This window comes from Triturus cristatus, chromosome 2_1 (assembly GCF_964204655.1).
Source record: "Triturus cristatus chromosome 2_1, aTriCri1.1, whole genome shotgun sequence".
NCBI classification, from domain to species: domain Eukaryota; kingdom Metazoa; phylum Chordata; class Amphibia; order Caudata; family Salamandridae; genus Triturus; species Triturus cristatus.
The window spans coordinates 9,455,595-9,477,631 of record NC_140581.1 but is presented as its reverse complement, the minus strand read 5'-3'; the positions used below and the strand labels follow the sequence as shown (position 1 = coordinate 9,477,631).

At 49.5% G+C, this 22,037-nt stretch overlaps 1 protein-coding gene across 1 annotated transcript in view; it reads left to right on the top strand.

Moving 5' to 3' along the window:
- LOC146863603 (uncharacterized) overlaps positions 1-22,037 on the top strand; it is a 286,828-nt gene that overhangs the window by 53,869 nt on the left and 210,922 nt on the right. The gene's annotated exons all lie outside the window — the stretch shown is intronic.

Genomic DNA, 22,037 nt, shown 5'->3' with positions numbered 1-22,037 from the left:
GGGTCTGATTGGCAGGCCCACAGCCGGGGAAAGTCGTAAACCAATGAAGCAAAAGCAAAAAATCTGGGTGATCATAGGATTGCAGACCCTACTCTCTTACATGACCCCCCCCCCAAACTTTGGGACAATAAGCTAACCTTGACCAGGTGAGTCTTCTTGCTCTAAGTGGAAATACCTGGAGAGCCCATCTGCATTGCCATGATCAGTGCCAGGTCTATGCTCCACTGTGAAGTCCATCCCCTGTAGGGAAATGGACCACCTAAGTAGTTTGGGGTTTTCACCCTTCATTTGATTTAGCCACAAGAGGGGCTTATGGTCGGTCTGAATCTTGAAGTGAGTGCCAAACAAGTATGGTCTCAACTTCTTCAGGGCCCAAACCACAGCAAAGGCCTCCCTCTCAATAGCTGACCAATTCTTCTCTCTGGGGGTCAGCCTCCTGCTAATAAAAGCTATGGGCTGGTCATGACCATCAAAATTCAGTTGCGATAGAACAGCTCCCACACCCAGCTCCGAAGCGTCTGTTTGGACAATGAATGGTTTGGAGTAGTCTGGACTCTTTAGGATAGGTGCTGTGCACATGGCCTGCTTTAGGTCATCGAATGCCTTCTGACAGCTTGCTGTCCACTGAACTTTTTTTGGCATCTTTTTACTTGTCAGGTCGTTTAGCGGGGTCACAATGGATCCATAATTTCTGACAAATTTCCGGTAATAACCAGTCAGGCCCAAGAAAGCTCGAACCTGAGTCTGGGTGGTTGGAGGAGCCCAGTCCTGGATGGCCTGTATTTTGCTCTCCAATGGTTGAACCTGGCCTCCACCTACAAGGTGGCCCAGGTATACAACCTGTGTCTGCCCTATCTGGCACTTGGTGGCCTTGATAGTGAGGCCTGCCTTCTGCAGGGCCTCTAACACTTTCCTCAGGTGGACCAGGTGATCCTCCCAGGTGGAGCTAAAGACAGCAATATCGTCCAGATACGCCGCACAGAAGTCGTCCAACCCAGTGAGAACTCGATTCACCAGCCTTTGGAAGGTGGCAGGTGCATTTTTCAAACCAAAGGGCATTACCACGAACTGATAATGCCCACCCGGGGTAGAAAATGCTGTTTTGGGCTTGGCCTCCTCAGCTAACCTGATTTGCCAATACCCAGCTGTCAGGTCAAACGTACTTAAGTAGTTGGCCGAGGCCAACCGGTCGATAAGTTCGTCTGCTCTTGGTATCGGGTGGGCGTCAGTCTTAGTGACTGCATTGAGACCTCTGTAGTCCACGCAAAACCTCATCTCTTTCTTACCGCCCTGGGTGTGAGGTTTCGGCACGAGCACTATGGGACTAGCCCAGGGGCTGTCCGAGGGTTCAATGACTCCCAGCTCCAACATTTTCTGCACCTCTGTCTTGATGCAGTCTCTGACATGATCAGGTTGCCGATAGATTTTACTCTTTACGGGCAGACTGTCCCCAGTGTCGACCTCATGGGTACACCACGTGGTCTGACTGGGTGTCAGAGAGAACATATGTCGAAAGGATTGAATAACCTGTTTACAATCCTTCTGTTGATGTCCAGAGAGGCTGCCACAAAAGACAACACCATCTACTGATCCATCGTCAGGGTTCTGAGAGAGCAGGTCTGGGAGAGGGTCACTCTCCTCCTCCTGTCCCTCATCTGTGGCCATGAGCAAGCCCATGCCCTCCCTGTCGACATATGCCTTGAGCCTGTTTACATGGAGCACCCTGTGGGGGCTCCGGGGAGTTCCCAGGTCGACCAGGTAGGTGACCTCTCCCTTTTGCTCAATGATTGTGTGGGGCCCAGACCATTTGTCTTTGAGTGCTGCTGGGGCCACTGGCTCCAGCACCCACACCTTCTGTCCAGGCTGGTACACAGTCAGGACAGCCTTTTGGTCGTGCCAAGCTTTCTGTAATTCTTGGCTCGCCTCCAGGTTTTTAGACGCCTTTTCCATGTACTCCGCCATCCGCGAGCGGAGACCGAGCACATAGTCCACAATGTTTGATGCCGGCTTTCTGAGAGGTCTCTCCCATCCTTCCTTTACCAAACAAAGGGGTCCCCTTACAGGATGTCCGAACAGAAGCTCAAAAGGGCTGTAGCCAACCCCCTTCTGCGGGACCTCTCTGTAGGCGAACAAGAGGCAGGGTATCAGGACATCCCATCTCCGCCGAAGCTTTTCAGGTAGTCCGTGAATCATCCCTTTTAGGGTCCTGTTGAATCTCTCAACAAGCCCATTGCATTGTGGGTGATAGGGTGTGGTGAATTTGTAGTTGACACCACATTCCTTCCACATAGCAGTCAGATATCCCGACATGAAGTTTGCACCTCTGTCTGAGACGACCTCCTTAGGGAAGCCCACTCTGGAGAACACTCCAAGTAGGGCCCGTGCCACCACAGGTGCTGTAGTGGTCCTAAGGGGAATAGCTTCAGGATACCTGGTGGCGTGGTCCACCACCACCAGTATAAACTTGTGCCCTGATGCTGTCTGGGGTTCCATTGGTCCGACAATGTCGATCCCCACTCGTTCAAAGGGTACCCCCACCACCGGTAGTGGAATGAGGGGGGCCTTTGTCGTGCCACCTGACTTACCACTGGCTTGGCAAGTGACACAGGAGCGGCAAAACTCCTTCGTATCTTCGGACATGTGGGGCCAGTGAAAGTGTGGAACAATTCTGTCCCAAGTCTTATTCTGGCCTAAGTGACCTGCAAGGGGAATCTCGTGGGCCAAGGTGAGAAGGAAACCTCTCAGAGACAAGGGGATGACCAGCCTCCTGGTCGCACCAGGTTTGGGGTCTCTTGCCTCGGAGTACAGGAGTCCATCGTCCCAGTACACTTTGTGGGTACCTGTGGCGTTCCCGGCAGCCTCAGCAGCGGCCTGCTGCCTGAGGGGTTCAAGTGAGGGGCAGTCTAACTGTGCCTTCCCCAGGTCTTCCCTGGAGGGTCCCCCTGAGCCCAGAAACTCAACCTGACCAGGTTCAAGCTCTTGCGGCTCAGTTTCCCTCAGTTCTTTAAGGTCAGCCTCCTCGGAGACTTGATCCACGACCTGGGGCAAGGGGGAAGGCGAAGCCTTACCCTTACTGCTCCTTTTCTTGGAAGGTGTCTGGTCCGTTCTTCCAGGATCCAGCACCTGTTCAGTGGGGCATCTTTTGGCCTGTGACCTGGTCACAGCAAGGACATGTGCTGGCAAGCCTAACATTTCCATGTGAGTCCTCTGCTCCACTTCTGACCATTGTGACGTTTCCAAATCATTGCCCAACAGACATTCTACGGGGAGGTCTGAACTAACCACAACCTTTTTCGGGCCACTTACCCCTCCCCAGGAGAAATCAACAACTGCCATACTGTGATTGGTAGTGACGTTGCTGGCATTGGTCACTAGGTAATTGGTACCTAGCATGATCTGTCCAGGGTCCACAAAGTTAGGTGTCACCATGGTGACACTGGCACAAGTGTCCCTGTAGGCCTGAGCCACTTTTCCATTGATCAAAGGTGTCTGTCTGTATTTGCCCAAAGTATTGGGACTGGCGTCAGGGGACATATCCATATCCCCTGTACAGACAAGGACGGCCTGAGTGAGTGTGCCGACTAAGTCGTCACTCCCCTCGGTTCCCAAGGTTAACCCAACTAATGCCTTGGGAGGCGCACTACCACTGCTGACTGTACTAGGGGGCGCAGGTGCCTTAGGGGCTGCAGTGGCAGGAGTTTGCCCTCCTTTCTTGGTGCACTCACTAAACCAGTGAGTCTTACTTTTACAGTATTGGCACCACCTTTTTGACTGGCCTTCTTGAGTCTTCTTCTTCTGTGAAGCCTGACCCCCACCCTCTTTGGTTTGTTGGGGACCTGTCGAAGACTTCTGGTCATTTTGTTCGTTCTTGTTACTACCCTCCTGGTCTGCTTTCTTCTGACCACCCTGGTTTTGATTCTGGTTCTGCTTGACCCTTGTTCTGACCCATCTGTCTGCCTTCTTTCCCAATTCTTGGGGAGAGGTCAGATCCGAGTCGACAAGGTGCTGATGCAACAATTGGTTCTGACAGTTGTTTAAAATCTGTTCTCGCATGATAAGATTGTACAATCCTGTGTAATCAGTAACCTTGCTACCCAGCAACCAGCCTTCCAAAGCCTTAGTGGCACAATCGACAAAGTCAGCCCATTCCTGAGACTGAATTTTCTGGGTGTCCCGGAACAGCACCCGGTACTGTTCCGTGGTTAAGCCGAACCCGTCAATCAGTGTGTTCTTCAGGACTTGGTAGTTGTTAGCATCCTCAGCTCTTGTAGTGAGGAGCTTGTCCCTTCCTTTACCTTCAAAGGAAAGCCACAGTATAGCTGCCCACTGACTTGGGGGGACGCACTGGACAGTGCAGGCCCTCTCCAAGGCAGTTATCCACTTGTGGATGTCGTCCCCTTGTTTAAAGGGGGGCACTATTTTACTCAGGTGTCTAGTGTCTATACCCCTGTCTTTCTCTCTATTGAGACTGCTGCCACCAGTGGGATCTAACCCACTTAATTTCTGCTCTCGGGCCAAGGCAAGTCTTTCTTTGGCGAGGGCAAGTTCTTCCCGCTCGATCCTCAGATTGACCTCCCGCATCTTCGCTTCATGCTCCCTCCTCTGAGGGGAAGTCATTCCCCTCTGAGAAGATGCCTGAGAGACATGTGTATGAACCGATCTGCCAGAGCCTCTGGAGAGAGACCTAGCTCGTCCGTTCCCAAGGTTAAGCCTGCTTGAGCGTGGGCCCGGGGCTCCCCCAGTTCCATTCTCATGCCTGCTTAAGTTGGTCCTTGTAAGCCTGCCGACTACCACTGGACCTTTGTCTGCTTCGTCTCCCGATAACTCGTCCTCGTCCTCCTCCTCTGTGTGGAGGTCGAGGTCACCGAGGGTTCCCTCTAAGGGAGGCATGTTCCCATCTGCACTGGGGGGACCTGGGTTAGAGGACCTCCTAGCATCGTACGCCTCTAAGAGACCTATCAGTATTGCGATGGTAGGGTTAGAACCCTGGTTTAGCTTCCTGGAGGCACACAGTTGTCTCATCTCCTTGAAGCTAAGAGTTGCATATCGTGACACGACCTGTGGAGGGTCACTGCCCACTAAGGGAGTCCCTGCAGACTCTCCGTGGACCGACATGCTTTTCTAGTGAGGTGTAAGTGTTGCACCTACCTACACTATGGGTTTACCTACTGATCCCTTGCTAAGAGTTGTAGTCAGGGTGTGCTAAGCCCTGTTACACTACAACAGCCGGTTCAGTAGAACTCGGAGTATTCTAAGTTAAGTTATATGTACCTGGGTACTTATGTGATCTTTCACTGCGATATTCTTAGGATACGTGCGTGGTAAAACAACAGCAAGCTCAAATCCCACCGCTGCCACCAATGTGAGAAGTTGGCCTGATATGTAGTGCTCACTATTCTAGTGATCACTGTGTATCATTCCAAACGACCCTTATTGATGATTGGTTGTAAGTCAACCTTATAGACCAGCTATCCTAGTAGCCTGGATACGAGCAGTCTTAGGCTAAACTCTAGAGGGCGTGTTAAGCCAGCTGTTTACCATCACATATACCCCTTGAACACCAAGTGAAAGGACACCACACAAGTTGTTATGAAAATAAAAGGATATTTATTTATAACAAGACTACCCTGGCTCTTTATGAGTCAGGGAGCTAAGCACACTACAAAACTCTTAAGAAAATACTTCAGTTGCACAATTTACACAAATGCCCGAGGGCACGAGAAACCATCTACACTAACAGTGAAAATGCGAATGGTTAGAGTCTAGAGGTACTGATTCCGGAGTGTTCCGATCAGTGAGACTAAACGAAAAAGGAACTGGACACTTGTAGAGCGAACCTGCGATGGAGCACTGAAATGCTCGAGTTACCTAGCCCAGAGGCTGCGGCTGTGTGAAGTTCGGCAAGATGTCGGGAGTCCTCGTTGTAGTCTCAGGAGCCTGAAAGAAGAAGTTGCTGGCAGGCGACCAGTGACGATGTTCAGAGCGATCCAAGCCTGGATCGGTGATGAAGGAAACCTGAAAGCAGAGGGGACTCAGATCTCAACCGCTAGCCAGCGATCGTGTGGGTACCAGGAGGGTACCGGCTGAAGTCACCTCGACCAGGTGAGTGGGTGACGTCGGACTCGGCTGTTCCTCGGACCAGGAGGCGCGGCGGCGACCAGGATGGAGGGCGAGCTGTCCCACGAAGGTGTCTGCTGTCGATGATGCTGGGCCCAGGAAGGGGCAGCGGATCTTGGCAGTGGCAACCCAAGCGGGGGAGTCAAGATGGCGTCGGGAGTGGACCAGGAGGGTCCGTGGTACTCCTCTGTTGAAGGGGAGCAAGAGCCAGTCTGGAGCAACCAGACCGGGGGTGCAAAACAATCTTAGAGCGTCGTGAAGAGGGCCACAAGCCGGTCGGCGAGTGGTCGGACAACGCGGTGAACAGCAAGGAGCGGAAGGGCCCCCACGCAGATCTCGTGGATGCTGGGGAGACAGACTTCGATGCTGGAGCTGCTCAGGGTTAGGGCTTCTCCAACCCTAGGTGCACTCACTCGAGGGTCCCTCGGTGGGCGTGCTAGATAAGCGTCGTGCAGGTTCTGAAGATAGCCGGTCCCGCAGGTCTCGTCACACCTACGGCTCTCAGCTGGGCTGATGAGGTAGGTAAGAGGTCAGAGATGGCAGGGACTTGGGTCTCGTCGAGCTGGGCAGTCGTGATCCGTAGGAGAGACGTGCAGCAAACCGCAAGCGCTTAGGTGGTGCCTGCTGGTGCAGGGTGGCTACTCCTTAGCCACAAGGGAGAGTCTTCAGAAATAGTCAAGAGTTCCTTTCGTGGAAAGTGGTTCGTGATTCGGAGTTATCCGATTATCTGATTATCCAATTTGGGAAGGGGACTCGCTCCTACCTTTATTCTAAGAAAAGGGGCTGGCCCGTGACTAGGTTCTACCTATGGGTGGAGCCAGGAGGGGGGTGGTTACACCCCTATCCTTTGTCCGGCTTCGCGCCAGCTCAGGGGCTGGTGTGCCCCCGAAACTGGTTTGAGCCGGGCTATGCACAGTGAGCACCGGGGTGCCACTTGCAATCACCTTCCTTTCAGCCCTGCCTACCTGGAATACACAAACCCTGTCTGGGATGGTGCTAACACCACCCTCGACAGGAAACCCTTTGTCCAAGCTCCCTTGGCTGGGAGGTCCCCCAGCAGCAGGAGGTCAGACTTGTGTCTGGTGGCAGCATCCATTTTGTGATGCTGAGGCTTGAGTCAACTTTAACCGGGGTTCAAGGTTACTTCCATGTCGTGTCCCTCTAAAAGGGGGGAATGCTAACCCCGTCGCCAGGACTGGTGAAGGGTTCGTATTCCCATTCGTATGACACCTTACTCGACATGTGTAGGTGATGCGATGCCAAAGTTAGCAAATAACCGCAAGGATTATAATGCCTTAAAAGTAGTTGGCCCGCGTCACCATGGAACGGCTACTAGGACTTGGTTCCGCAAGCCGTCGACGGGCTCAGCTCGCGCCAGAGCACCGTCCCACATGATTCCCTGCACTCTGCCTTCAGGATTGATAAGGCCTGCTATAGGAGTGACTGATAGGAACCCATGTGTCCATTTTATGGTTTAGGTGTAGGAATACTACACCTACAGCAACGGGTGATTACACCACGTGGCCCCAGCTGTCGTGCAGCCAGTTGTGTCAGATTTGGGCGGCCATTCCAGGGGTGGCATAATACATGCTTCAGCCCCTGGTAGGCCCTGGGTACACCGATGCCCTGGATACCTGTGGTATGCTGAGACAGGGACTGACAAGGCGGCCCAGTTCCAATTAGTGGATGCACCTAATGTACATGTGTTTTAATTTCGAGAGAGAACAGCTAGGCTGTGGGTCTGATTGGCAGGCCCACAGCCGGGGAAAGTCGTAAACCAATGAAGCAAAAGCAAAAAATCTGGGTGATCATAGGATTGCAGACCCTACTCTCCTACATGACCCCCCCCCAAACTTTGGGACAATAAGCTAACCTTGACCAGGTGAGTCTTCTTGCTCTAAGTGGAAATACCTGGAGAGCCCATCTGCATTGCCATGATCAGTGCCAGGTCTATGCTCCACTGTGAAGTCCATCCCCTGTAGGGAAATGGACCACCTAAGTAGTTTGGGGTTTTCACCCTTCATTTGATTTAGCCACAAGAGGGGCTTATGGTCGGTCTGAATCTTGAAGTGAGTGCCAAACAAGTATGGTCTCAACTTCTTCAGGGCCCAAACCACAGCAAAGGCCTCCCTCTCAATAGCTGACCAATTCTTCTCTCTGGGGGTCAGCCTCCTGCTAATAAAAGCTATGGGCTGGTCATGACCATCAAAATTCAGTTGCGATAGAACAGCTCCCACACCCAGCTCCGAAGCGTCTGTTTGGACAATGAATGGTTTGGAGTAGTCTGGACTCTTTAGGATAGGTGCTGTGCACATGGCCTGCTTTAGGTCATCGAATGCCTTCTGACAGCTTGCTGTCCACTGAACTTTTTTTGGCATCTTTTTACTTGTCAGGTCGTTTAGCGGGGTCACAATGGATCCATAATTTCTGACAAATTTCCGGTAATAACCAGTCAGGCCCAAGAAAGCTCGAACCTGAGTCTGGGTGGTTGGAGGAGCCCAGTCCTGGATGGCCTGTATTTTGCTCTCCAATGGTTGAACCTGGCCTCCACCTACAAGGTGGCCCAGGTATACAACCTGTGTCTGCCCTATCTGGCACTTGGTGGCCTTGATAGTGAGGCCTGCCTTCTGCAGGGCCTCTAACACTTTCCTCAGGTGGACCAGGTGATCCTCCCAGGTGGAGCTAAAGACAGCGATATCGTCCAGATACGCCGCACAGAAGTCGTCCAACCCAGTGAGAACTCGATTCACCAGCCTTTGGAAGGTGGCAGGTGCATTTTTCAAACCAAAGGGCATTACCACGAACTGATAATGCCCACCCGGGGTAGAAAATGCTGTTTTGGGCTTGGCCTCCTCAGCTAACCTGATTTGCCAATACCCAGCTGTCAGGTCAAACGTACTTAAGTAGTTGGCCGAGGCCAACCGGTCGATAAGTTTGTCTGCTCTTGGTATCGGGTGGGCGTCAGTCTTAGTGACTGCATTGAGACCTCTGTAGTCCACGCAAAACCTCATCTCTTTCTTACCGCCCTGGGTGTGAGGTTTCGGCACGAGCACTACGGGACTAGCCCAGGGGCTGTCCGAGGGTTCAATGACTCCCAGCTCCAACATTTTCTGCACCTCTGTCTTGATGCAGTCTCTGACATGATCAGGTTGCCGATAGATTTTACTCTTTACGGGCAGACTGTCCCCAGTGTCGACCTCATGGGTACACCACGTGGTCTGACTGGGTGTCAGAGAGAACATATGTCGAAAGGATTGAAGAACCTGTTTACAATCCTTCTGTTGATGTCCAGAGAGGCTGCCACAAAAGACAACACCATCTACTGATCCATCGTCAGGGTTCTGAGAGAGCAGGTCTGGGAGAGGGTCACTCTCCTCCTCCTGTCCCTCATCTGTGGCCATGAGCAAGCCCATGCCCTCCCTGTCGACATATGCCTTGAGCCTGTTTACATGGAGCACCCTGTGGGGGCTCCGGGGAGTTCCCAGGTCGACCAGGTAGGTGACCTCTCCCTTTTGCTCAATGATTGTGTGGGGCCCAGACCATTTGTCTTTGAGTGCTGCTGGGGCCACTGGCTCCAGCACCCATACCTTCTGTCCAGGCTGGTACACAGTCAGGACAGCCTTTTGGTCGTGCCAAGCTTTCTGTAATTCTTGGCTCGCCTCCAGGTTTTTAGACGCCTTTTCCATGTACTCCGCCATCCGCGAGCGGAGACCGAGCACATAGTCCACAATGTTTGATGCCGGCTTTCTGAGAGGTCTCTCCCATCCTTCCTTTACCAAACAAAGGGGTCCCCTTACAGGATGTCCGAACAGAAGCTCAAAAGGGCTGTAGCCAACCCCCTTCTGCGGGACCTCTCTGTAGGCGAACAAGAGGCAGGGTATCAGGACATCCCATCTCCGCCGAAGCTTTTCAGGTAGTCCGTGAATCATCCTTTTTAGGGTCCTGTTGAATCTCTCAACAAGCCCATTGCATTGTGGGTGATAGGGTGTGGTGAATTTGTAGTTGACACCACATTCCTTCCACATAGCAGTCAGATATCCCGACATGAAGTTTGCACCTCTGTCTGAGACGACCTCCTTAGGGAAGCCCACTCTGGAGAACACTCCAAGTAGGGCCCGTGCCACCACAGGTGCTGTAGTGGTCCTAAGGGGAATAGCTTCAGGATACCTGGTGGCGTGGTCCACCACCACCAGTATAAACTTGTGCCCTGATGCTGTCTGGGGTTCCATTGGTCCGACAATGTCGATCCCCACTCGTTCAAAGGGTACCCCCACCACCGGTAGTGGAATGAGGGGGGCCTTTGTCGTGCCACCTGACTTACCACTGGCTTGGCAAGTGACACAGGAGCGGCAAAACTCCTTCGTATCTTCGGACATGTGGGGCCAGTGAAAGTGTGGAACAATTCTGTCCCAAGTCTTATTCTGGCCTAAGTGACCTGCAAGGGGAATCTCGTGGGCCAAGGTGAGAAGGAAACCTCTCAGAGACAAGGGGATGACCAGCCTCCTGGTCGCACCAGGTTTGGGGTCTCTTGCCTCGGAGTACAGGAGTCCATCGTCCCAGTACACTTTGTGGGTACCTGTGGCGTTCCCGGCAGCCTCAGCAGCGGCCTGCTGCCTGAGGGGTTCAAGTGAGGGGCAGTCTAACTGTGCCTTCCCCAGGTCTTCCCTGGAGGGTCCCCCTGAGCCCAGAAACTCAACCTGACCAGGTTCAAGCTCTTGCGGCTCAGTTTCCCTCAGTTCTTTAAGGTCAGCCTCCTCGGAGACTTGATCCACGACCTGGGGCAAGGGGGAAGGCGAAGCCTTACCCTTACTGCTCCTTTTCTTGGAAGGTGTCTGGTCCGTTCTTCCAGGATCCAGCACCTGTTCAGTGGGGCATCTTTTGGCCTGTGACCTGGTCACAGCAAGGACATGTGCTGGCAAGCCTAACATTTCCATGTGAGTCCTCTGCTCCACTTCTGACCATTGTGACGTTTCCAAATCATTGCCCAACAGACATTCTACGGGGAGGTCTGAACTAACCACAACCTTTTTCGGGCCACTTACCCCTCCCCAGGAGAAATCAACAACTGCCATACTGTGATTGGTAGTGACGTTGCTGGCATTGGTCACTAGGTAATTGGTACCTAGCATGATCTGTCCAGGGTCCACAAAGTTAGGTGTCACCATGGTGACACTGGCACAAGTGTCCCTGTAGGCCTGAGCCACTTTTCCATTGATCAAAGGTGTCTGTCTGTATTTGCCCAAAGTATTGGGACTGGCGTCAGGGGACATATCCATATCCCCTGTACAGACAAGGACGGCCTGAGTGAGTGTGCCGACTAAGTCGTCACTCCCCTCGGTTCCCAAGGTTAACCCAACTAATGCCTTGGGAGGCGCACTACCACTGCTGACTGTACTAGGGGGCGCAGGTGCCTTAGGGGCTGCAGTGGCAGGAGTTTGCCCTCCTTTCTTGGTGCACTCACTAAACCAGTGAGTCTTACTTTTACAGTATTGGCACCACCTTTTTGACTGGCCTTCTTGAGTCTTTGCTGATGCTTGCATTGACATGAGCAGGCCTTCTCCAATTTCTACATTCATTATCCCATTTCCCCCTTTAGCTGAATTTTCATCTATTCCCTTACTTTCCCTTTTTCTTGTAGTCATGAATGTGCATGCATTCTCCTCAATGTTCTGCATTTTATTAACCAATTTTGTAGTAATCATCCCTCTCAATTTCTGACTAATGCTTTTGCAACATCTTATCACTATCTGGAGGACACAGAACATCAATAGCAGTACTACAATGATAACAGTCAGTCAAAATACTTTATTTTGGCTTTACAGTCATAAAAGCACAGATTGTTAAAACATTACCCAATATTACAAAAGTTGCAAGACGACAGTTATAAACATATAACAGTATATAGAAAAAGTATTTGGTACCAAGTAAAATGTTATTCTACAGTTCTATAAGGGTTACCAAAAGCCAAGACAATTGTTTAAGACCATAAAAAAACATTTACAGTCTATGCAAATAAAAATATAATTTAGAAATTAAATCATTTAAGAACAGATAAGTATACAGAGATTTCAGATAATTTCCCCAAGTGAAATAGATATGGTGATTTAGGCCATAGTTAATCTAATCGGAGGCCATTATGACATTACTAACCAATTGGTTAGCCTTTATGATGCCTCTACGAATACACCACATCGCAAATAAGAATTTGGAGGTGACGGCTACAATTAATGGGTGCGTTTCATACTTAAGTAGTCTGAAAACCTCGATATAGTTACATATCCCCATGTTCCTACAGAACTGAAGAACACACTTAGACCTTGTCTTCTTATAAGCAGGACAAAAATTTATAACATGGATTTCGGTTACCCAGGACAATCTTCTTTAATGGCTCCTTTCCATTTATTCGTGAATGCACGCAACAGGAGCGTCCCGTGTCTGAATTGTATGAATAACTTCTTGGCCATTAGAGGTTGGATACTATCTAAGACCAACTCTAGCTTATATTGGTCTTTAATCTCAAGAAACCTGGACGTCAAGGAGGATGAGTCTGTGCTCTGTAGGATGTGGGACAATTTATATTCTTTAAAGGCAATACTTAGTGATTTTTTAGAACTCAAAGGACAAGTGTCTTCTGGTGATAGCCACATATTTTCCCTCCCCAGTACGTGGCTTAGATTCCTAATATAGGACAACCAAGGGAGTTTCCCTGCACTCTGAATGGACATAACATCCTTCAGTTCCTCTCTATAGGGAGCTAGCACCGGCGTGCTCCAGTGATGGCACCAGTAGAGAAGGGGACGAGCGGCAATTAAATCGGCAATAGGGGCAATTCCCAAGTCCATCCTAAGTGGGGTTAAGGAGTGTTTTTTGGAAGTCCCAGCAACTGCCTAATGAAACCATTCTCTGTCGTTGTAAGAGCATTGGACGGGTAATGGCCCCAAAGTTCAGCGCCATATAGTGAATCTCCCTTCGCTTGAGTCTTAAAAATTTCCAATGGTGGGCCTACCGTTTTTTGGGTGCAGCTCTTGTGGACTTTTAAAATTTTCCCTGTGATAACCGACAAGTCCTTAAATAGTCCTGACATTCAGGATGGTATCCAAGTGACCCACTCTAAAAATCATTTGTCGGGGACACTCCCCTCGCCCACCATCATCTTTTGCAAGGTATGCAGACTTTTTATGGCCTCTGTTAGTGTTCCATTATCTGTGTCATTGGCTGGAATGTACGTACTGCAGGCGGTTTGAATCTTGGCACATACTTCCCCGTCCATGTCCGTCATTAAGTCCAACAACTGTCTATGCTGCATACGCATTACTCTCATAGCTCTCAATTGTTCTTTGACTGCATTAAAGCCATCCTCAGTTGCATTGATGGCTTTCATGAGTTCCCAGCAGGTAATCTGGAGCCAACGTCCAGTCGCTTTTGCTTGAACAAACAGAAGAATACTGCTGAAAAAAGAACTGTGCATTGTGAACAGCATGTGCTCCCGCGGGACGTCTCTCCAGGCTGTAGTAACAAAATACTCTGCAGCTCTATCCCTCCGATGGTGGTGCAGCAAAGTCGTGGGATGGCTCATGGAATGGTCATGTAGCTTGGAGATGTCCACTCCTCGAATCACCAGGGAGGGGGTGTGCACAGCGATGAGAGAACAAAGGCCACACAAAAAAGGAAGGAAGTCCCTAATACAGCCACTCACTGCAGTTCCATTATCAATCCATTAAACTGGAGGTGCCCCATTACATGTTAGGATTGAAGATTGTAGCATTGCGATTGATGTTGTTTCCCACCGGGACTGGTCCATTTCCCCTGAAACATACAGAGAAAAGAAAGGGTTTTCTACCTGCTCAAAGAGTTGTAGGTGTTTCTACCCAAGTTAATCTAGATGTGTTCTCATCGTGCACTGCCTGACATTTCTGTATGTGCTGTTGTCAGTCTGGTTTCCCTTCCATAAAGAAAGGGCCCTACACCCAAATGTAGTGCCATGGTGCCAATGACCATGAACGTATACTGGTCCATTTACTCAGAAATATGGCCTCTCTTGACAATTGTGAGGCCAGGGCGTGGCAGAGTAATTCTGGCAAGAACATGTAGGTCGGGATACCCCTAGAATCCATGTTGCAATATTTCAGCTCTCCAAGTTTCATCCTTGTCCTTCATAATCCCCATCGTGGACATTGCATCTAACGTCTCTACTAGCTCTTTCCGGTATGTAGGGACATTCTTTACATCTGGTAAATGTTCCTCAAGTTGCATGGTGTTTACTAGGAATGTTCCCTGCTTGACCTGCACTGGTTGCATTTGTGCTCGTATTCTACAAAGGAAAAGGTGGAACAGGCACATGGTAATATTTGGAGGTAGCGCCTTAGACGAGTGTAACCTATCTGAGTCGGTGGCATGTGGAATCAAAGAACAAGGAAAACAAGCAGAATTAGAGGTCTGCGTACCTATCTCCATCATATGTTGATATCACATAACATCTAATAACCTAGCCGGAATACTATGGGATATTTATCTGTTCAGGTGCTGCTCTGTGCAAGTGTTTAAGATTGTCACATAATCTCATACATGAGATATAATATCAGATGACAGTTTATGTCTTATACCTAGGGCAGTGTAAATGTGTTGAAAGACTACGTTAACAAAGTGGGGTCCGTTATCGGAGCAGATCGCTCCTGCCACGCCCCATCTAGGTATTACCTGTCTTCTCGGATAGGTGGCTGCTGCATTAGCATCATTATGTACACAGGGTTCTGCCTCAACCCATCATGAGAATTGACAAATAATTACTATGAGGTACCTGTAATTTTTACATCTTTCTATCATGGACAAAATCTAAGTGTAGATTTTTAAATGAACCTGTTGGGCATGGTATTGTAGAGGTCATCACTTTTAAGGTCGGCTTGGGGCTAAATTGGTGACATATTTGCATTCTGCAATGTACATAGTCGTCATTTCAGATAGTTGTGGAATAAACCAATCTGTCCGTAATGTAGCAATAAGACACTCGTTTGCTGTGCGTGCTGGGAGATGTGGTTGCTCTAGAGCCATGTACAACAGAGCCTGTGGCATTGCAGGCTTGCCTGTACTCTCTTGCCTGTAATGAAATCTGTTGGTGACTGAGTGCAGGCTTGCTTTCCTATGGCTCCCTTTCATGAGATAATGCTTGTTCGAGTAATTCACACAAATGTAACTTTGGTTACTGGTAATTCCATAGCATCCTGTGGCCTACTTGGCATCACACCTAATGTGTGTTCATCACATTCATTACACGTTGGGGATGATTTATCTGCTTCTTTTGCTTCCTAATCTGCCAGAGCATTTTCCTGGAGCTATGGTCTTGCTGATTGGTGTGTGCGGCTCACTTTACCATCGCAACTTTAGATGGAGGTGTTAAAGCTTGTATTATGTTTACCAATAGATCTTTTTGCATCAAAGGGAATACATCAGATAGAACGATCCCTGCTGTTCATCTCTTATAACTGCTTCGCCAGAGTGTCTAGTCCCTTTTTCCTGATATGTGAAAGAGGACCCATCAACGAAGAGCAGCATGCTCCCTGCGATGGTTTCTTCTCCCACCTTCCTTACTTAGGCTGGTGTGTAATTAGCACAGTCATGTACTTGTTCATCAGCAGTAGCCGGGTGTGCAAACGAGGTTGCTGGATTAGCAGTGTGACAGCGAACCACTCGCAAGGAGGGTACTGAAAGTATTACTTCGTACCCAGTTGCCCTCTGAGTTGTGAGAGTGCAGCAAATACCGCCTGCTCCACATATAGTGATAGAGGCGATCCCATCACAATGGTGGTGTTTTTCTGGGCTGCTAATGCTGCTGTATCCAGTGCTTGCTCACTTGAGAAGTGACCTTTCAGGATGGGATCTAGCAGTCCACTGTAGTAGGCAATTGGCTCACGTTGCATGGATGTCTTTTGAGTCAGATCTGTTGTCTTTCCATTACACTGGCAGAAGAGGTCACATGGTTTGCTATAGTCAGGTGTGCCTAACACTGGAGCATTTGAAATCGCATTCCTTAGGTCACAACATGTTGTCGTTCTTCCATCGGTCCAGTTTATTTTATTTCCATTCGTATGGGACTCTTTTAGACCTCCAGAAGTGGTGCAGTCCGGGGGGCCTAGCCAAATACTCACTGTCTCACATAATTTCAGGGTCCTAGGAACAGCTGCATTTGCTGAGTGGTGGTGGGCTTGGGCATGTTTCTAATGCTCTCTGCCCTGTCAGGTGTCACCTTCCTATCATCTTTAGATATTATCTGCCCCAAATAGTGAACTTCTGTCCGCACATATTGTGCGCTATCTATCTGATTGAGATCCTCCTGAGGCGGAAAGCCGGGAGCTGCGATTTTAAGAGTTAAACTGTTGTGTGAAAACTTGATACTGTGTTTTTTACAACCCTTGCACTAACCCCTTGCACCTACCTAAGCCGCCGCCGAGCAGCAAACCGAACGCTGTTTCCGGCCAAGACGCTCGTATTTGCCGCCATTTCCTGGTCGAGGGAGCCACGAGACACACCCACCTCGGTTGACCACACCCCCCCCTCCATCGCCCTGAGCATCTTCCGTATATCATGTGTCCTGGCCGGAAGCGCAGCAGACGAGCGCAGCGGGCACGCCGATGGCGCGCCGAAGGCGCGCTTAAGGCAAGCTCGTCTGCGCTCGTCCGCGACAAGGACGCGACTTGCGCGGACCACTCTGCTCAGATTCTCACGAGCCCCCCGCTGTACACTCGTGAAACCTTGCTTCATCTGAGAGAGTTTGCGCACGAAGGCCACCTTTTATTCACGGACACCGCCTCTCCATTGCATGATTTTGCCAGTAGGGTTTGCTCCTGGGAGGTCTCCTTAATGTTAGATCACTGCCAAAACACGCTAATGAAATTCAATTACTCATTGACACCCACCACTTAGACGTCCTCTTTCTAACTGAGACGTGGACCCATGCCGACTGTGACATTGAATTAGACTGGGCTTGTCCTCAGGACTTTAAAATCCTGCACCTTCCTAGACCCAAAGGCCGCGGTGGTGGAGTAGGTATTATCTATAGAGCCTCCTGGCTCGTTAACACTATAGACTTGGATCCGGTCGCTGGGACCGAGCTCCTAGGCCTTTCTTTAAACTGTCACACTGGAGCCACTTTTACGGCAATTGTCTGTTATCGCCCTCCTGGGACTTTTAACTCCCAACAACAACAATCGTTACTCACCACCTTCACAAATATGGCAACCTCCCATAATAAATTAATCATCCTGGGTGACTTTAACCTGTGGCCTAACAGCAGCCTGGACACTGGACTACATAATCTTGTGCTCTCTTGTGAAAGCGTGGGACTATATCAATTGGTCAAGGAACCTACTCATATAGCAGGTCACCGACTTGACCTTATCTTTTCCACCCCCCAGTTAGTACATCTGAACGACATCCTGCCTATGGGCTGGACTGATCATGCCCTTCTCAAATTTCATATCACCTGTACATGGGCCAGAATGCCGGCACACAACGCCTCCTCAGAATTTTTGTACAGAGATTGGAAAGCTCTCGAAAAACTGAGTTCCACCGGCACCGTGTTTTGCGTGGAAGATAGCTTTTCCCCAGTTAATTCGGTTGAGGATAATTACAAAGCCTTCTGTACGAGGATAGCCTCAACCACCGACTCTTTGGTTCCCTTAAAAAGGTGTAAACCTAAGGGCAGAGCATCATCCCCCTGGTTTAATGATTCCTTGAAAGTCCTCAAATTAGCATGTAAACAGGCTGAGAGGAAATGGAGGCAAGGCTACCTTGATTCCAATAAAACACTCTGGAAAAATAAACTCCTGGAATACAAATCGGCAATTATTAATAGTAAATCTACCTACTTCTGCTCTACTATAGTTAATGCTGCCAACAGCTCCAAAAGCATTTTCCAGATTCTAAATACCCTTGTCCACCCGGACTGTGCCAAAAAAACAATCCCTTCTACACAAACACTCTGCGATGATCTTGCACGGTTCTTTAAGGATAAAATTGAGACCATTATCCATAACTTAAATGCCCCCCCCACACTGGATAGTGTAACTGGTCCCGGGGCCGCCATCACCGACCTTGATCCGGTGAGCCCAGGGCATCCACCTAGGGAATATCTGCGGATATTTCCCTCTATTGTCGAAGCAGATTTTGAGAGATTGGCACATGGGATCACTTCAGGTTCCCCCTCGACCCCTTACCCCCAAAAATCTGGAATGCTCTCGGAACAGAACTCTTCTGTACTCTCTGTAGAATCTGTAACCAATCCTTGCGTTGCGGATTTGTCCCGTCTCCTTGGAAGCAAGCACTTATCACTCCATTGTTAAAAAAACCCTCACTGAATCCGGAGTGTTTATCAAACTATCGACTCATTTCTCTTCTGCCCTTCCCGGCGAAAGTCGTTGAGCGCTGGGTGAGCTCGTGTCTCTCGAAACATCTGGAGCAGAACCACATACTGGACGACATCCAATTTGGTTTTCGTCCAGCCCATGGCACCGAAACTGCTGTTCTCACAGCCATGGAGGATCTTCGTATGCGTGCAGACAGGGGCCAAGCAGTAGCCTTGATCTTGCTGGACCTGTCTGCCGCATTCGACACGGTCAATCACGTGATCCTGCTACAGAGACTACGAGAGGCAGGGGTCGATGGCACCGCCCTGCTTTGGTTCCAGTCCTACCTGCGAGATAGGAAGCAGGCTGTATTCCTTTCCCCCTTCCAATCCGCCTTCCTCCCAGTGCCCCATGGGGTGCCTCAAGGATCGTCCATCAGCCCCATCCTTTTTAACATTTACCTCAAACCTTTAGTCACCTTAATCAAATCCCACAAGCTAAAAGCTGTTAACTATGCAGATGACACTCAGATCATCTTCTCCTGGGAGGGGGAAGAATCGATCCCTCTAGAATCTTTTTACGATTGCCTGAGAGACACAGCTGGTTGGCTGCATAAAAACTCCTTACAATTCAACTCCTCCAAAACTGAAGTCATGTTCTGCGCTGGAAGCCAGATTCCTCGCCTGTTCCCCACCGAATTTTGGCCCCCGGAAGCTCTGGATAAACCACAGCCGGTTACCACTGTCCGCAACCTAGGTGTCATGATGAACAACAAGCTTAGCATGGAAACGCAGGTCGCGAAAACAGTGTCCACCTGCTCCGCCTTACTGCGCTCTCTACGCAAGATCATGCCACTTCTTCCCGCAGAGGCCCGAGCGTTAATAGTCAGGTGCACCATTCTTAGTCGCCTTGACTATTGTAACGCTCTACTGCTTGAGTCTCCAGCTGTACTGTTAGACCGACTCCAAAGAATCCAGACGACCGCCGCCAAACTTGCCCTTGGTTGGACCAGGAGATCCTCGACCACGGCAGCCTTGGCCGAGTTGCACTGGCTCCCTTTGAAGCAGCGTGTAGCTTTTAAAGCACTCTGTCTTGTTTTCAAAGCACTACACAGAGTCGGACCTAGATCCCTACAAGCTATGTTCACCTGGTACACCCTTACCAGAACTCTCCGTTCTGCCTCAGCCTGCCTTGTCAATGTACCAAGATTTAACAAGGTCAGGACCGGAGGGAGATCTTTCTGAGTGGCAGCCGCAAAACTTTGGAACAGTTTGCCTGTTGATATCCGCCAAATATCGCAACTCCTTCCATTTAGAAAGCGGATTAAAACCTGGCTTTTCCCCTAATTATTTCTTGGTATTCCGCTCTTAATATTCCCATCACTTTCCACCTGAGGAGCAACTCTTCCAGCGCCAGGATACCTGCAAGGTGACAGATGTGCTCTACAAATGTTTTAAATAAATAATAAATAAATAATTTGTCTTTGACCCCTTTGTATCCTTTTTCTGAATGCATGCAAAGGAGACCACTAGTATCATCTCTGCATATGTTTTCAGGGGCATTACATGCCAAAATGTTCTCCATGTATTGCAAAAATTTGCTTTTTTACATTTTATGTTTGCTAAATCTTTTTTACTGTCATGTTGAAAATACACGAGACTCACAATAGCCCTGGAGAAGCCTTCTATAGCAATTCTGAGTTTGTCTGTACCTAAAACCTGTTAGATATTGACTGGGTGCAATGGAATACTGAAAATGCATTTTTCAAATCAGTCACTGAAAATTGGATGGCATCTGTAGGAATGTTTGTCACTATGACTGATGACACGACCTGTAAGACTGCCTTTGAGAGGATTCCTGCCACAGCTCACCTCTCTTGACTATCACAATATACCGACATAACTCATATCATTCTTCCCGATACTTATGAACGAACGAACGTCTTGTAACCTGACTTACCACCATATTACATGCTGTTGGTAACAGCTAGCTGCAGCAGATATTCCCCGGTTTGTTTCAAAAGGCTTTGTAGCTTTTACAAATGTTTTACAATGCATATGCAAGGTCAGGTTTCAGGCGCCACGGAAACATCCAGAAAATCCACCATAATACTCCTCAAGCCACTGGCAGAGATGACCTCAGTGTGAATCATCTGGAAGACAGTCCTCATCAAATTAATCCCCTCCACCTGTTCCTTGCTATAAGCAAGTAGGACGCAACCTTTGTGAACATTCTAAAACACCTTTTAGAAGACAGCCTCATCAAATTAATCATCTGCACCTGTTCCTTGTTACAAACAATTAGAATGTGACCTTTATGAACGTCCTAAAGCAGTCTTATTTAAAGATCGTCCACACTCCACCCCTTCGATTAGCCTCTTAGCCTGCCATTTAACTGTTTCCCGGCTTCCAGGACTCTGTCTTGCCAGCTCCCTTGATCTTCCCGCTTCGACCTCAGCGCAAAGAACGTCTAGCATTAGTCTCGCACCTGGATGGAAAAAAGGGCAAGAAGTAAAGGAGAAATGGAAATGGAAATGGATGTACATTTGTAGAGCGCGAATTGCTGCCCGGAGGCGTCCAAGCGCTTGAAGATAATAGAGGAGACCTCATAGAGTGGCTGAGTGGGGATTAATAGGGGAGATTGAAAAGGAATGTTTTTAACTGCTTTCGGAATGAGGAGAGGTTGGAGTTGGCTCTGAGATGCAGAGGGAGAGCATTCCAGGTCTTGGATGCATTATAGGCGAACGTCCTGCCGCCCGACCTCGTCTTTTTTATTCTGAGGGGTGTAGCTAAGAAGGTCTGGCTAGAGCGGAGGTTTCCGGTGGGTATGTAATGGGTGACTAGATCCCGGGTGATCATAGGACCCGTATCCCAAAAGGCCTGATGAGCAATGCACATGGCTTTGAATCGGATTCTTTGGCGAACTGGCAGCCAGTGAAGGTTGACCAGACCGGCCCTCACAGATTGTCTGCGAGGAAGTGCGAGCAGCAGACGGGCCGCACAGTTCTGCACTGTCTGAAGTTTGCGTAGGGTGTAGTCTGGGGCGCCAAGGTATAACACATTGTTAAAATCCAGGCGGGACTGTATCAGACCCTGTATAGCTACCTGCTTGGCTTCCATTGGGAGAAGAGGCAGGATTTTCTTAAGCATTTTAAGGAGGCCAAAACAGGTTGCAGAAAGTTTTGTGGCTTGAGTCTTAAATGAGAGGGAACTGTCCAGCCATACCCCAAGGCTCTTGATGTTGTCCTTAGGTGCTGGAGGGGGGCCTAGATCAGAGGGCCACAGGGAGTTGAAAAAAAGGGGGTTGGATGGGCCCAAGAGCATCAGCTCCGTTTTGTCCCCATTCAGTTTAAGGGATGATGAGGACATCCAGCTTTTTACTTCTTTTAGGCAGTCTCTAAGTCCGCCTGACGTAGGTGGATTGGCTACCTGCGCCAGTGAGGCCACCAGTTGCGTGTCGTCCGCGTAAGAAATGATCTTAATCCCAAAAGGGCGGACGACATCGGCCAGTGGCCTCATATAGATGTTGAAAAGAGCGGGACTTAAAGAGGAGCCCTGAGGGACTCCGCACCTCAATGGTCTA